Consider the following 16,066-nt stretch of genomic DNA (forward strand, 5'->3'; position numbering starts at 1 on the left):
ACAGTTTAAGATTACATGGACAGCTTTTTCAACATCAAAACCCATGACCCATTTAGGAATCACAGCAATTGCACCTTGAGTATCCTTTTCTCCCACTTGCTCTAGAGTGATAAGGCCAGTTTTCCACTCAAATGCAATGGGTGTGAATTAGACCAGGTTTTTTAGTAGCAGTGACAGCAAAAGCTTGCTGAAACCATTACGCATGGTGTTGCATGCTGGTTTTAGAGCTGAGGAAAGAGCAGTTCTGGAGGGATGCGGACAGGATAGCTTCAGCTGTGTCTCCCATTGAAAACCCTTGATTTAGGGCAGGCAATTAAAAAGCAAAAATATCCACATTTCGCAGATGGTGGGGGAAGGAGGAGACCATGAAGGAAAGAAAACATCAAGGGATCATTTTGTGGGCTTAGCGCAACTCAGCCTATTGACTAAATCCCTCCCTGTGCTTTTCCTTGCTATCTTTGCCATTTTAAGGCTTCCTGAAGCCATGGAGGGTGCTCAAGGCCAACCATGGATAGTTGGATATCACAGGTTAGCCACAGCAGCTGACATTGATCGTGAAGCAGGACACGCGGGGCTGTGCAGAGCTGAGGGGTAGGCCTGGCCAGCTGTCCACAGCATGGCAATGCTGCCCATTTCATAGCATAGCATACAATGCATACAACAGAGGCAGTGCTCAGCCCAAGTCATTCCCTATCCCTCTTTTCTTCCTCACTTATGTACAAGAGCAGAATTACACAGCAGAGTACCAAACCCCAGGCAATGGCTAGGCAGAAGATCCATCCTACCACACCTATGATCAGAGAGCCAAAGTCCAGCTCCTATAGAGATGAGGAACAGAGGAAAGAAATCAAAATATACTATTAATTATAGGATGAGGAGAGAACAGTCCCTCAACTCTGCAGGGTCAATAGATACAGTTTGTGACCATTGCTCATTACTCAACCTCTGCTGTTGATAACATGGCACCCCAAACATGCCAGATGCTGTACAGGGCAAACAAAGATGTCCCTGCCCCAAAGAGATTACAATCTAATTCTGATTTTACAGTCATATTTCAAAAGCACAGTGAGATCAAAGCCCTGCTCTCCTCCCCCGGGCATTCATTCTCTCTGGTGGAATATATCTCGATTCATATATCAGAGAAGCAGCATGTCTCAGTGAATACTGCCATTTAGGACACAAAAGAAAATACAGAGATGCCAAAGGTAGTCCTAACATCATGTTAGTGCTCAGGAGAGTAATCCTGGGGGGCAGGAGAAGGGAAACATACAGTAATTATTATTTTTCCATTACCAAAGCAGAGTTTTGTCTGGCTACAGTACAGCCAGCAGCAACAGCATGTGACAATAACCCCTGACACTCTAGGACAGAAATTTTTTAAAAAGAGCTTATTCTAGACAGTAAATGAAACTTCAGGAGTCATTAGGTGAGATGATCTGAAAATACCTTAAAAATTGGGACAAACATCAGAATAGAGTAACACTCATTTGGGAAAGGACACCCTGAATTACACTGGGATTTGCCTTTGGGATTGCTAATATTCACTGTTCTCCGATTCATTCACAGATAATACTAGCAGCATCAAGGCATACTTAAGCACAAAGGAGCAGGAGTACAGACAGTTGTCTCCCAAGCACTATCCCCACTGCAACATCTAAGGGATTTCCCCCCCAGAAAAATCTGCAATTCAAACACTAAATTTGCCCCTGAACTGCTTAATCTGCAAGCTCCAGCGATCTCCCTGCAATGGGATGCAGAGGCAACAGATGTTTAGAAACCGAGCTGGCAGTTTGCACCACCTGAACATGTGACTGGGAGCAAGGCAGAAAGGATGCACATTGCCTGGGAACATCTGATAATGCCATGCCCTTCAGAGTCTGCACATCGGTGAAGGGGCAGGAGCAAGGCTTAGAAATAACCAGAAGCTTTCTTCTTCTTCCACGAGTCACTCCTGCTTCAAGGAGCTGCAGCTTTGATTATTAACTGGGCTAGTCAGCTAGATATTTAAATGATTCCCAAAAGTCATTAAGAGCCCAATCAGATATGCAGTGCTTGACTCTAGCACAGGAATGCAGAGAGGGAATTATTTGCATAAACTATGCTTTAGAGAAAACCTCCATGCATTTTGTGTTTCAGGGTATGGGGGAATCTGATTTAACTGAGTTAAAGAGAAGAAAAAAGAAGCTTAAGAAATGTAAGGGACCACATTAAACATGGAAGAGAGTTTGAAAAAAACACAAACCACACACACAACAAAAAAACCCAACCACCAAAACACCAACATCAGCTACCACAGGGATTAGGAATAACAAAATGTAATGTCAAAGTGCTCTTCCTCTCTATTCTCTAAGCAACAGGCAACCCCTTCAGATTTCCCCTGCCTTTTCAGGGAGAAAATTCAGCCGTAAAGCCAAAGCACTGCATGAAGATGTACACCTGATCAGAAGATCTCACAACCCTTTTGTCCTCTGTCCCAGCTTGAGATCACAGAGGTGAGCTAATGCAAGAAGTGAAGGAGTGAGTAGACACAGAAAGCCTACTTTTACACCTAAAAGTAGCTTTACTTTCACTTGGCCTCCACTCCAGAGCCATGACACTGACTCTCCCATCAAAAACTCAAAGCAGATCTTCTGTGGAATTATTTTTATGGGAAATACGGGGTGGCAAACCCTGCAGGATTTGGTATGTCTGAAAGTAATACCAGAACAGAAAATTAATACCAGAATTGGGGCCATCTTCAGAGACAGAAAGAGGGTTACCTAACCTGGCTGCAGCTTTTCTGGTGGTTTGTAGCCCACCACACATCTGCATTACACTCATCCTAGCAAATAGCTCCTGCCCTGTCCCGCATAGCCTGGGCTAGAATCCAGCCCTTAGGGGTTAGCCCCTGGGATGGGAGAGCAGCGCAAGACACTGCACAGGGGCTCATTTGGAGGGATCATGCCAAGTACATTGTATCCTTCCTGCTCCAGGTTAAAATCGGACAAACAGCAGGCAAATCTCTCCCATATCTGGGGAAAAAAAACAGATTTGGAGTGACTGGAAAGCTGGAGTAAGCCTGGAATTTGTAACAAAACAAGAAGGGAGGTGCAAGTGGCTCTTAAGAGACTCCATGGGGGACTGTCTCTTTAGAAGCAAAGAGCAATTGGCTACTCACACTAACTTCCTAGCCCTGTGTTTAGGCAGAAAACTAAGTGTTCTCATAAGTAGTCAATAACCAGGGTAACCCGGGGCTGGTCACTGAAACTCTTTACCCATCAGTCCCCCCTCATCTGGGGTTAAAATGTTTTACTTCCTTCTTTCCATCAAAGGATAGGAGCTGACAGATTAAATGCAGTCGTGCCTACAAAGCCTTCCTCAGAAAGAAACTACCGTAAGTAGGGCAAAACCATTATTGTTGTTGTGATTAGAAACCAAAGTCCTCCCATGCAGTTATTTAATTAAACCATAAATACAAACGGATAAGTGTCTAATGAGCCAGCTCCACACAGTATATTTATATTCCTCTGAAAAAGAACAATGCTTAAACTAGTTGCAAATAATAGTCCTCTCTCCCAGCCTGGTTTTCTCTGCAATCAGGAATCAGGCCGCACAGTAGTTTGCTGACAAATTGGTTCATGTTATGAAGATAATGAAGGCATCAAATTACTTCGCACTCCTTCCCCCTGGAAGCAGCGAGGCTCTTGCAGAAAGAGATTGCCAGGGTTTTATTTGTGCATGCATGTGTGTGTCATTTGTGAGAAGACAAGCCCCAGAGGCCCGTCAGCCAAGGCAGGATGGCTCGAACCGCTGCTTCCTGGCAAACTCACGCTGTTGCACTGACCTTCTGGCTGTGCACTTGTCAGTGCTGCAAGGGAGGTAAATATGGCCAAGATTCACAGCCCCTGAAAGGTGTTTCTTCCTTTAGTACCACTGAGGTGCCCCAGGTTGTTCTATGAGAGCTTGCGTGGGTACCAGAAACCATTTAGTCATTTTAGGGCAGCTTTTCTTTAGGTCTAGTATACTCTGCTTTCCAGGAACAAAGCCTAAAGCACAGAGCACCAGCAAAGCATTTAACCATGGGTTGAATAAGGTCATCTTCAGAAGAACTTAAGCACTTGGCTAGATGACAGCCTTTCTGGACGGTGGCTCTGGAAGTTTTTCTGCTTCTCCTTTTCTGCTTGGTAAAAGGAGGTTTAACTCCTTTGGAAGCGGTTCTTGAAACTCAGGGGTAGAAGGATAGCAGAGAGAAAAATATTCCCACCCTGAGCTGTTATTAATAAATAATGTATTCTGAACAGGTAAGATTACACTAAACTGGATCCAAACAGCTTTTTAAAGCCCCTCCAGCCACTACGAGCATCAACAAGCCTAGCAAAGCCCTTTAGTGATCATAACAAATGTGTCAGGCTTTACCCTGCGACTGATTTGCTTTTGGGAACATAAGTTAAGCTTTAAATCTATATTTTATATATAATCAAGCAGCCAAATCAGCCTTTTGATATAGAACCCAGACCAGCCGCTGTGTCTTTATCTCAGAAAGCAGGAGGGCCAACAAAGCTACAGCCAGGGAAGTGACAGTTCTTCTTTATTATCCTCCCTGGCCGTGCCCATCTTCTCATCTCCCCTATCAAATTTCTGGGCCTTTTTGATAAAAAATAATTTAAGAGCGTGCTCCGCAGGAAGCGCACGAAGGTTACAGATTGAGTAATGCCTGGGAACCCCTCTTTAAAAGGTGCAACCATAAAAAGGGCTGGTGGTGACCGGGAGCAGCGTGCCGGCCCTGCGCACAGCCCCTTCTAGCGGCATGAAAGAGGGTGCCGGGGTCAGACACTGTGGGAAAGCTCTGCTCCCTTCACGGTCACTAACATCTCCTGCTGCTGCTACAACCCAGATGAGGGAGGATTTTTAAACCTCCCTGACTGTGCACTTGTTGATGTTGCTTGTTTTCTTCCCTCTCTCCCGCTTCTGCACTGCAAGCTTCCTGAAACAGCCCCCCTCTCCACTGGGGGGACAGGCTGGAGAACACTGCTCCTGAGCTGTTTCTGATGAAAAAGGACTTAGTTTCGGGGGGGAAGGTTGAGGTTTTGTTTGGTTGGTTGGTGGAGAGAGTACTTTAAAAAAAACCAAACAAAACAGCTTTCCCTGTTGTTTTTTTCTTTCTTTCTTTTTTGTTCTTTAAACCATTCACACACTTGTTCTCTCCTCCTTTGCTGGGGTTCCAGTTTGACATTACAAATTCAGCAGCAATACCAGCTTTGGGGATTCCCTTCCGACTGCCTCTGCCCTGCGCTATGATCCCCTTCGCTGTGCTGCTGCAGTGGTCCTGACAGGGCAACTGATCCACTTCAAGAAGAGCCACGTGGGGCACTAAAGCAGGATTTTTCTTTTTCTTCTGTGGCTGGATCAGTTCCCTGAGACGTTTCACTGCACAACTTTACAAAACTGCATGGTCAGCATAAGGGGGTGGCTGCTGCAGGGTGGGAATGTCTCCAGACCATGATGCCATTGAGGAGTTTTGCAGGTGAAACCACAGCTTGCCTTAGCTGGCTCATGACTCACTTCTTTATTCTGCAACTGGAGTGTAGCATCTTTGGGTCAGCAATTATATTCAGTTCTAAAGAGCTTATAAAACAAAGCCATTTTGATGAACCTAGGTTTTTACTTTAGCCTCTTGTGGGACATCTCAGATTTAAGCTTCCCACAAGTATCAAGGAAATTTGAGGATTAGGTTTAGGTGCATTTCATAGCCAGCTACAGAACTGACTGAAAGGATTCTACCCCTCTATGAAAGGTAAAATGGATTTATGTTCAAATTCACTGTTTAGCCCTCTGTGAATGCTCCACAAATCAATGTGTTTTTCACTTGCACAAATATCCCACAAACCAACATGCAACAGGAAATTTAAAATTAAGGCTGGCACCTCCATCCATAATTCTTGCTGTCAAGGGGGAAGAATAGGAGGAAAAGACCTAAAAGGGCATATTTTTTGTATCTAGAAAAAATTGGACAGAAGGTTCTGCCAGTCATCCACAACCTTATCCCCACATGGACCACGGCTCTGTTACAGACCAACACACTACAGCACTCATATTCAATGGGCTGCATTCACAAGTGTCAGCCCCTGAAAGCTAGATCAGCAGAAAGACAAAGATTTCTGAGCTTATCTGTCACTTCTTGTGCCAGTTTCCCACACTGTAATTTGCTTCCAGGCCAGCACTTAAAATTTTGTTACTTTACGAACTTTTAACCTTGGAATAGCGATGCAGCCCTGGAGTCGACACCTTGCCTTGAGATACCAGGTGGCAACACTATAATGCCCTTCCCCTCTGTTGCAGTGTCCCACCAAAGATATGAGAAAAAAAAAAAAAAAAAGAGTAATTTTTCCTCTCTGAGAAAAAGGGATTTAGTTCCAGATGATTATGTTGCAAAGGAACTACGTTACAGTTTGAGCTTTGCCAAATTCAGCTTGGATTCTTTAGTTAAACTATTTCACAAGATGTGACAATTTCAGCACTTCCTATGCCCCGAGCAAAACTTCCTAACCTGATATTCACAAAAGAGTGGAGCTTGCTTGGCTGTTAGAGGTTTTAGTAGGGTTTTTTTGTGTGTGTGGGGAGTGGGTTTTTTTAAGCATATTTTTAAGTTTTGTCTTGAAGTATCTTGGAAATGGATAATCTGGCTGATGGCTAACACCTGCAAGATGGGGTGGTGGTTCTGAGATTTTTCCAGTTCAACCTGAATCAGTTCCTCAAACATATAAGCCATGGTCATCACAAATGTATGGAGCCAATTAGTAATGTACAATTTTCAGAAGTGAGCTGGGATAAAGGGAAGCTCCATTTTTAGGTTACTAATTTAAAACATTTTAAAATAACCTGGTTGCTTAGAAAGGGCTACTTTATACCACCCTCTGAAAGGCTGAGGACCCAAGGACTGAGTAGCCAAAAATCCCTATGCACTGCTTAGAACCTCAGGACGATTACAGAGGAGATTTTGTTTTCCTTTTTAAACCATAGTACTCATGGCCCATATATTTGTATTTCCTGTGATTCTACACATTCACTCAATGTACCTCCGTTCTGTCCCCGCAGGTTATTTCACTTTCCCAGCCCCAGCAGCCTCCCCTCACTGCGCCAAGACCGTTTCAGGTCAGGTATATTCATGCAAAAGTCTGCCAAGTTCTTGGGAGCAACACACTGGGTTTTGTTGGGTTTGGTTTTTGGGTTTTTTTTTTTTTGCAATGTGCCCAATAGGGTCTATTAGCATACAAGACCATGAAATTCACTTTAGCTGAAATTAAACAAGAAAAGTTTAACCCTGAGGCTTCTGACAGCAAAACAGACAGAAAAAAAGAAACTAAAAGCAAGAAAGACTCACTTGGCCTTGCTGTTTACACCTAACCAGCACAGGACTGCTCTGCTTGTGCTTTATGCAAGACTTTCTGAAAGAGCTGAGCACTCAGAATCATTATACCTTGCATTTGGTCCAGCATTAATTCCTCTCCTATACAGATGATTAAAAGGTACAAAGGCTGTTTAATTTGCACCTCATGTCACACCTTATAACTTGTAGTCATCATCTGGTAGCAACCAGAGACACAAATGCACATACACATCTATCCACAGAGGCACACCATCACCCCTCCCCCCAATAACAGAAGTTCCTCCCATGCAATTATAGCTGGGTGCCCCCTAATTCTGATCTCTTGAGCATTTAATGCATTTGCTCTGGGGTCTACACAATCCTGCTCTAATTTTGCCAGGGGCCTTTGTATCAAAGGCCTAAGCTGTGTGAAAGGTGATTTAGCAGAGATGGTGTCGGTGATTATTTTCAAAGGAACTGCTGCGGCCCCACCACGAGGGACACTGCAGCCTCCAGATAGGGGGCCCTTATCATATTTTCTATTCTCAGATAAGATTATGTTTCCTTTTTTCATCCTCCTTCCTGAATCTTCTTGATAACAATTGGGGGCCAGTTTAATCACGGAGGTTGAAATAACCAAAAGGGTTCCGAGGGTAGTGGTGGGGAGGGCAGGGAACAGGGCCAGGTGGGTGGGGAGGAGGGAGAAGCCTTACTGGTCGGAAAAGTTGGGTAAGAGCAGCTAAGAAATAAAGCCAGCAGAAATGGGGTTATTTCAAAGGGAACAGCTGTTAAACTGCAACCGAACGAAAAGCACATGCAGCCAATGTTCTTGTGGTCGCCCGCCAAAAACAAAAACAAAACGAGTTGTTCGTGAGCCCATTCTGCGGTCTAAACAAATTAGAGAGAAAACGGGACCGGGACAGGGAGATGGATGACCTCAAAACAATAGGGACAGGCCCTTTGTGAAACAGCCCTTTCTGCTGCTGGTGGGGGGTTTCTAAACACTAATAATATCTTTGCGATAAGACGAATCATTTAGGCATGGTGTGAATTGGTTCCAGGGAGCCGACCCAGACCCCCTGGGGTTTGAATCTACTTGGACTGAGCATCAGAGACAGAAGGGAACAGTGAGTGCCCTGTGTTACTGTCCAAAAAAAGGATTCAGACCTGGAGTTGGAGGGGCACAGGGGACGCTGTAGCTCTGGCCAAGACTGCCCATTCCAGGACAACATGGTAACATTACAGCATGGTGAATTCCCTGGCAGACGTTCAGGGTGGGGATAAAAGCCTGGTTAGTACTTGGATAAGAGATTTTCTAAGAAACATCAGTCTGACCTAGTCCGCAATGACACCATGTCCTCTGAATCCATTCTGAATCGGCACCCTAAATGTTGCATCAGAAGGTGCCAGGCTTTGAGAGTGGCAGTTAAGGGGCAGGAGATAGGGGTGGAGAGATAACAAATTTCAGATGGGTTATAAATCAGAACTGTTCATCGCCTGTTGTTGTTACACACACCCCCCCCCGCTCTTTCTCTGTTGCAAAAAACCTGAAAAATCCCATTCCGCTTTGGCAGCATTACCTCCAAACAACCCCTCAATCACCAGTGTGTCTGTTGTGTCAGTGCTAACGTTCACACATGCCAAACCACAGGGGACTGTTGGTCCACCTCTGTGTAAAAGGAAACCGTTCCGTCCTTAAGGACTGTTTGCAGTGAGGCAAAGTGTATCTAAGACACCAGAGCAACTCTAGAGGCATGCCCTGATTTTCTGAGCTTGAAAACTTACCCTATGAGCAGCCTGGAGAAGAAGAAACCTTTGAGACATTGCTACCCCAGTATGACACTGGGCCAGCAAGAGCTATCCTGGCCATGGACCCCACCCAGATCTAGCAAAAAGGTCTGTGTTTCCAACTGCAACATTTGGAGGCACCTAAACCTGCCTAGGGACCAGGTCACGCATGAGGCTCCCAAACACCAGTGTCGGTTCATAAAGTCCCTTCTGCAGACATGTGTGGCTGGGCTGCAGGTGCCCATCAGCTGGCTTTTGGCCACTCATGGTCAAAGCTACTTTTTCTCCTCAGCCTGGCCTTTGAGGCTGGAACCAAAGCAAGGACCCACCTCCTTCCAGCGACAGCCAGTCCCAACTGAGCCGTTGGAGCAGAGCACTTGTCCTCGAAGATACTCACATGCCGAGTTCAAAGCCAGGCCTGTCTGACTGTAAGGCAGTGGATGGCAGCTTACCACAGAGTTCTTGGTAATAAAGTCTATTTGAAGACTCTCAGTGAAAAGTGTGTTCCTAATAAAGGATAACATTTCATGGTCATTATGCGATACACTTAACTTTAAAAGGAACAAAAATGCTGAGAAAGTCATTTTCTGAAAAGGGCTCTCGGATTTCATTACTATGGGTCAAGTGCCTGGGGAGAAGAATTAAAGAAAAACACGAACTTGTGCACAAATTAATTAAAGATATTTCCACTAATAAATTGTCCCTGTATCCCAAGGCAGAGCCTTCAGTTTGCAAAATGTGGTAATATTCAAGTTGTGGTTTTCTCCGCCAGGCAAGCGGTTCAGCAACATTTAAAATCAAATGGACAGAGTTGGGGATGTGGAGTTTGGGAATAGGAGGGGGTCGCTTCCTTCTTCAGCCCATAGAAAATTTCTGGTATTTTAGCGTATTTCTAAGAAAAAGAAGAAATGCCTTGTTATCCCCCGAGAGACCAAAACCGTGATGACCTTTTAACTTCTTATTTTTCCTTGATGCAGCCAATTTCTCCAAACAAGGTCCCCTCCTCCACATTCTTCCACCAAAATTGTGAAGGACTCTGTTCCTTTTGATGCAAAGACAGTGCCAGTTGCTGTAATATGAGGAAATTGCACCACAAGGGGAAAGAAAACAAAACAAAATTCCCAGAAGGAAAAACAGAATTCACTGTCAGCAGCTTTCTGAGTAGTGGGCCTGACACAGCCCAACGTTAATGACCCCCTTCCAACCGCAGGAACAGCTGCCATGAGAGGGGCTGTATTTAAGTGGCTGAGAGCAACACTGGGATGGCAGCTGAGCGCCCTGGGTCTAAGCTGTTCCAAAGCTTTTTGGTCATCTTAGAAGCATAGAATCATCTAGGTTGGAAAAGACCTTTAAGATCATCAAGTCCAACTGTTTTTTTGAGAGGCTTCATAGCCTACAGGTCCACCGTCAGGGCAAGGCACCTTCAGCCCTCAGGTCCTGGGTGTTGAAGCTGGCATGCATTGCTGCATGAAAATTGTTGCCTTATAAGGTGGTTTGCACAAGGGGTAACGGCTGCGTACTCAGGCCTGTCTTCTCATTGTTCCCAGCTACCACCAAAGAAAACTGAAGCTGAACTTAATTTTCTTTTACTACTTTGATATTCTCCCATGTTATTGTCTGCCTGCTTGCAGGCACTGGAAAGCACTTGCCGTGTTTTTCATTTGGAAGAAAGGGAGGTGGGATGATTTGCAATCCTTTTGCAGCCCATATTTTGAAAAGACCACCACTGTCTTACAGATCACTATTGGTCTACTCACAGACGGAACAAATTCACTCTCTAAAGAAGGTAACCAACAAATCAAAAGAAAGAACCTCCCAGATACACAAATACAGCTAAATAGTCCTGTCCTAGGAGCTGGGATAGTTTGTTTGGCTTCTATTGACCTGATCCCATTTGAACATCCCTGTTCTCACACTGATCAGGGGCTGAAACGGAAGGAAACCGCTTCAAGCTTCTCTTTTCCTGTCTTTTTTTTTTTTTGTTTCCCTTTCCCCCCCACCACTTAAATTTCACAGGCACCTGAATCTGATCACAACTTCCTCTGTCCAGTGTAAAGTTTAGTCTGAGAGAGCGCACATACCACAATGCGTTGGGATAATATTAATGTATAGTATTCGAAGCCCCAGGGCCTGTATGTTTCATTAATTTCCTCCCCATTAAAGTAAAATGAGGATATCCTGTAGAGAATTGCAGTGAACCATTCAGACTGTGAAACTCGTCCTGACCTTGCTAAGAAAAACAGACAGAAGAGGAAAGAGCAGCTGATCGTAATATACAGCCACCCAAATGAAACACGGGGGTTCCTTGCTCAGCCCTCTTTGCACTACTACCATGCAAATATTTAGCTTAACAGGATGTGAAGAGCTGGTCAGCAAGCATTAAAAAAATACGCACTGATTTTTATTTGTTTAAAATGCAAAACATTTCCTGTACATTCTTTGCAGTGCATTAACCTCAGGCGCAATTTCCACTCTGGAATTGAGCAAGCCAGGGACCTGGGTTGCACACGAATAATTCAGATTACTGCATCTGTTTGTGTGTGGTTTGGGGCACGCATACCGATCCTTGCTCGTTAACCCAGTACATCCAAGCTCTGCCAAACCCTCGAGGGCTGGCATCCAAAAGAAACCACCTCTTCCAACACAATTGGCCATCGTGGTGGTCTATGCCAGCCTGTGAATGGCTCTGCCAGGTTTACGACAGATCCAGCAGAGCCCAGGACCTTTGAAAGCACAACAATATAACCCCTCCTCCCTGTCCTAGCATCTTGTCTTTGGTTCTGTTCCTCACCTAAGACCCCTTTGATCTCCTCTATCCAGTAACCTCGGTACTCAGGCCCCACCACAGCACACCTTTCAACCTGACTCACTAGGAATGCTAGAGGAGGAAATTTTCCACTTTGGACTTGAAAGCACAGGTGTAAGCACATGGATTTTATAAGCGGGAACGGTTTCTTTGTGGAGGACAAGGGCAGCCATTCAGCCAAGGTTCAAGTTCTACCGTTTGCCCTGGTTCAGCTGTTTCAACCAGCTCTGCCCAAATGCCTGAGCTCCCCTGCTCCATGGCAACTGGCATGACAGGCAAGGTGGGAGACAGAGGTGTAACCCCTCTGAATACCACTGAACAAGTGAAGAGACTCAAATAGAGCTTGCTTCCTTCATTTTTACCTATCTTGCTCTGCAGGTTGTCCTGTGTGTCCAGCAATCTTCAAGTCATGCCCGAATTGATCCTCAGGGAGGCAGGGTGAAGTGCAGGGAGCCTGGGGACCAGTCCTGCTCGGGAAACGTGCCACACACTTCACAGCTAAGGTACTTGAACATAAACTTGCAGTTGTTCTGGGAAATCAAGCACTCAGATTGGTCTAAATTACCTTCTGCTGACATGAGACATGCTTCAAAAACACAGCTGGGAAATGAATTTCCTCTTCTGTAGCCCCCTCCAACACCAACACTTTGAAGACCTAATTTCAATCCCAAGTAATGGCTCTGCCCTGGTCCCCAGACTGCAGATTTAAAAGCGTATTTTGGAAGCAGTGCATGGCCTGCCCTGGGGGGAAGAGGCAATTTGAATGACCCTGCACCAGCCTCTCTGGATTAACAGGCCTAGGTGGCTGCAGAGGGTGCCCTGCCCATGCCTGGGAGCACAGGGGTTTTGAGATGCCAGGCATGGGATGAAAACAGATATGGGCAGGACTGGGAAGGTGTTCCCTGCCCTCCCCACAAGGAATGAGAAAAATTCCTCTCCATGCTCCTTCCCTAGCTGCTGCCTTTGCATTGCGGAACTGCCAGGGCACTTGACCTCTGCATAGCTGTTGCAAATGGTGGTGGGATTCAGAGAGGTGACAGAACTGCAGGGTAACATGTCCCTCTAAGACAACAGCCAGTTAAAATAATCCCCAGCACACAACCTCCCTGAGATCAAAATCAAGAGACTCACCTGGACTGGATGACTAGAGGATTTGGTTAACTACCCCCCAAAATCTTTAGCTCAGCACCTCATATCCTCCCCATGAAGCCCTAACTCTAATTCCTGGTCTTTACTTTCAAAACCTATTGCCAATGTGCCTCCCATGCCAGAGGTTCATAAGAAATATCCATATGTATTTGCTTGAACCTTAAAAGTAAAGCTCATTCCAGATAAAGCCTCATTCCCTTGTTTTCCAAGTTCCATGACAGTAGCTGCCATTTACTTCTCCTCAGCTTTCCACCAGCTCCTTCTGACAAACCCCAGCATATTCTTCTCCCATTTCACTTCACATTTCCCCTTTGACAGCAACTTTCTTCCTCCACCTACCTTAGAAGCACCTTCTCTTACCCATTTCCCAGCACACAATTCAAATGTTTCCTTAAATTTGAGGTGGGTCTGAAGAATGAAGGTTAAATCCAGGTTTTGCAATGTTTCTGTGGTGTTTGGCTCCTAGGCAGTCATTTGGGCCTGTCTCTGCTTCCAATGCCCTAAATTGCATGAAGAATTTGGCCTCTGGGCATTACAGGAATGCATGTAATAATTAATCACAAAAGGCTCCAAGCACCATATATATGCTAGTGATGGCATTTGCACCATTTAGATTTGAAACAAGGACTTTTATGCTCGTATTTGCTTGTAAAGTGCCAAGCCCCCATTTGAGACCACATACATATCATTCTCCCACTCTGCACAGACCCACGCCTTCAGCCAGCTCTCAGCAGGGTGGGAGCAGGGGGGAGGACATACTCATGATATAATATGCAATAGCCTGATGATTACTAATATTTCTTAATAAAAAAAAGCATATGTAAAAAAACGCTAAAAAAACACAGCCCCCAGCTCATGATTTGAATAAGGGGGAGGGAAGAAGGTGTGAGGGGGAAATTGTCTTAATTAAAATTCTCCCTTTCATCCTGGTAATTACATTCAAACAGGCGACAGCAGCAGCATCGTTGCTTGTCACTGTGCCAAAAAAAGAAATTGATTTGATCACCAGGACATCGTATTGCATGAAATAAAATTCTTAAAAATCTGCCAGGATTTTTTTTTTTTTTTTAAACTGTAATTACTTCTAGAACACTGCAAGGAAGGGCAAAAACAGAGAAAAAAGAGAAGAAGAGAAGGAAGAGGAGGAGGAGGAGGAGGAAGGGGACCCCGTGGCAGATAATATGCCAGTAATGATGGAAACACCTGTAAGCCAGCGGAGATCTAGCAGCTATCAGCTCTGGCTGCATTCCATATCCATTAGCTACAAGAGGCTGCTTGGGCTCCAGGAAAGGAGGGTGTTAGCTCTGACAACTGGTGAAAAGCTGATGAAAACGTACCAAAGGGGCAGTCACGGTGCTGCCATTTGATAAAGGGGGGGAAGGGGGAAGAGAGAGGAAAGGGAGAAGGGAAAAAAAAAAAAGCCTGGAGTAAATCAGTCTAATTAATGGCTTTGCTCATTTATCGGGGGCAAATGCTAATTATTCTTTTTAATCACTTTTCTGCCGCAGTTGCTCATTCTCTCTCTCTCTCTCTTTTTTTTTTTCTTTCCCTGCCAGCTCTGCTTAGTGAGAGAGGCCAGTAGAAAAGCAATCCAAATCTCAGGCTTATAAATAAGGAAAGCACAAGAGAAAATGAAAGAATGGATGAAATTGTTCCATGAAATCCTACCAGGCTTCTCTCCATGTAGAAATTCCCAGCACCCTTCCTGGACTCCTACCTCTCTTCACGACTCACAGGCTAAAAACCAAAATCCAGAGCAGCCTTTGACAGAGAAAGCAGAGGCTGAAAGATCCTGCAAGTCAGCTTTTAAAAAAATCCCTTCAAACTCTGAACTACTGCTCTCATAAACCATGTTTCTGTCCCTTATTATTCACCAACACCTGCATGAACGGCTTTTGTTAATGCCACTTTATAGGAAACAGCTCTGCTGGTAAACCCAAGAGCTTCTGTGCATGAACCTCCGTGTTTAACTTTCCTGTCTCTTGTTTTATCCACAATGTGCAGGGCAGGGCTGTCAAAAGCAGCGAGCAATATTGGTTGTACATCTCCAAACACCTCAAGAGCTTGGCTTTGAGAAGGCAGCTAACACACCACTTTCTCAAGCCTCTTCAAGCTGGTTACCCAAAAAAGCCACTAATTACCACCATAAATCTTGTTCTCATTCATCAAGTGGCGAGCAGAAAGTTGGGTTTTGGTGACCAAAGAGACCATAAACACAGGGACTAAATCTGCAAACAAACCCACAGACTTAAAACAATTTAACAAAACCACCAGCAAATTGTCAAAAAAAGCAAAACCAAAAACCTACATGCAGATGCAAAAGCCAGTTTGCAAACAAATCTCAATAGAAAAAGACTCCACTCACGGCAGTCTATTTGGAGTAAGATATGTGGTGAGTATCAGTGAAGAGACAAAGACAAAATGCGACTGTCAGACTAGTATTGGGGAGCATATGTGAGCAGTGTACGTACTCTACCAACACAGCCAAGACCTGAGATTCTGGTTTTGCTTACCTTGAATTTGCAGGAGGAAGCAAGTTACTCAACCCCAATGAGCCAGGAGGATCCATGTAGCCTCCTGCCTTAGGAGCAACAGTACCCATGGCAGCAGATCCAGGAGGACACATACGAGATGTTAGAGGAAACTCCGGCTGCAGAGCAGCTTTCTTCAGTCACAGTTTAAAGGTCTCCAATAAGAATTTAATTCAAGAATCCAGTTACTGCATAGTAAATCCCCTAAGTACTAGATGCGTGTCTTGATAGCTGCTAAACCTCAGTAAACAAGTCTTTAATCATCCATTGGTAATTAATTAGCAAACAAGAACTAATTGCAACTAGATAGCTTCTTAGATTCGAGACAGTTGTTTTACGTTAATTAAATATAGAGGTCCATGAGTTACACAAATACATTCTAACCAACATACACGCAGGTTTCTAAAATGCATTTGTTTCCTAATGGCAGAGCTTTACCAGTGAAAA

This window comes from Pelecanus crispus, chromosome 7, assembly GCF_030463565.1.
Source record: "Pelecanus crispus isolate bPelCri1 chromosome 7, bPelCri1.pri, whole genome shotgun sequence".
Classification (NCBI taxonomy): Eukaryota; Metazoa; Chordata; class Aves; order Pelecaniformes; family Pelecanidae; genus Pelecanus; species Pelecanus crispus.